The sequence below is a fragment of the Halichoerus grypus genome, chromosome 1 (assembly GCF_964656455.1).
Source record: "Halichoerus grypus chromosome 1, mHalGry1.hap1.1, whole genome shotgun sequence".
Taxonomy (NCBI): Eukaryota; Metazoa; Chordata; class Mammalia; order Carnivora; family Phocidae; genus Halichoerus; species Halichoerus grypus.
This window is the reverse complement of record NC_135712.1, coordinates 142947605-142948609: the sequence shown is the minus strand read 5'-3', so window position 1 is coordinate 142948609 and position 1005 is coordinate 142947605. Positions and strand designations below refer to the sequence as shown.

General features: G+C 37.4%; 1 pseudogene; it reads left to right on the top strand.

Moving 5' to 3' along the window:
* The first annotated feature begins 312 nt into the window (after window positions 1-312).
* On the top strand, window positions 313-453 carry LOC118528504 (U2 spliceosomal RNA; annotated as a pseudogene).
* The last annotated feature ends 552 nt before the right edge of the window (window positions 454-1005 follow it).

Here is a 1005-nt window from a genome sequence, read left to right as displayed (position 1 = left end):
ACCTCTGCTCACCTTTTTCCTGTCTATCTTTGCCATTTTGCTAACAAGTTATGCAACAGAAATACAAAGGATCATAAGAAACTACTACAAACATTTATATGTCACAAATTGCACAACCTTGAAGAAATGAAGAAATTACTAGAAACATACAACCTATCAAGACAGAATCATGAAGAAATAGAAAATCTGATTACTAGTAAGGAGACTGAACCAGTAATCAGAAACCTCTTAACAAACAAAAGTCCAAGACCAGATGACTTCACTGGTGAATTCTACCAAACATTTCAAGAAGAATTAATACCAATCCTTCACATCGCTTCTCGGCCTTTTGGCTAAGATCAAGTGTAGTATCTGTTCTTATCAGTTTAATACCAATCCTTCACAAACTATTTCAAAAAATAGAAGAGGAAGGAACACTTCCAAACCAATTTTATGAGGTCAGCATTACCCTGATACCAAAACCAGACAAAGACACTACAAAAAAAAAAAAAAAAGAAAGAAAGAAAATTATAGGCCAATATCCCCCATGAACATAGAGGCAAGATTTCTCAACAGAGTATTAGCAAACAGAATTCAACAATGCATTAAAAGGATCATGCACCATGAGCAAGAGGGATTTATTACAGGGATATAAGGATGGTGTCTTTGCCATTTTGTTTCAAAGATCAAAGTAACTGAGGGCTTCCAGTAGTTTTTGACCTAAGCCCATTATGTTATTTAAATTTTGCTTTGTAGCAAACTACTGGAAACTTAGTAACATCTGACAATGAGCATTTATTTCTCACACAATAGAGGATTAGCCTGGGCTCTGATCTAGGCTGGACTTGGATGGGACACGTTAGCTGAGGCTTCTTTGCTCCACACCTCTCTCATCTTCTAGTGGGCTAGCCTGGGCATGTTCTCATGGCAATGGTAGAGGAGCAAGAGGGAGAGAAAGCCTAATCTTAAAAACACGTTTTAAGGTTCTGCTTGTATCACACTTGTTGACATCCCATTGGCCAAAGC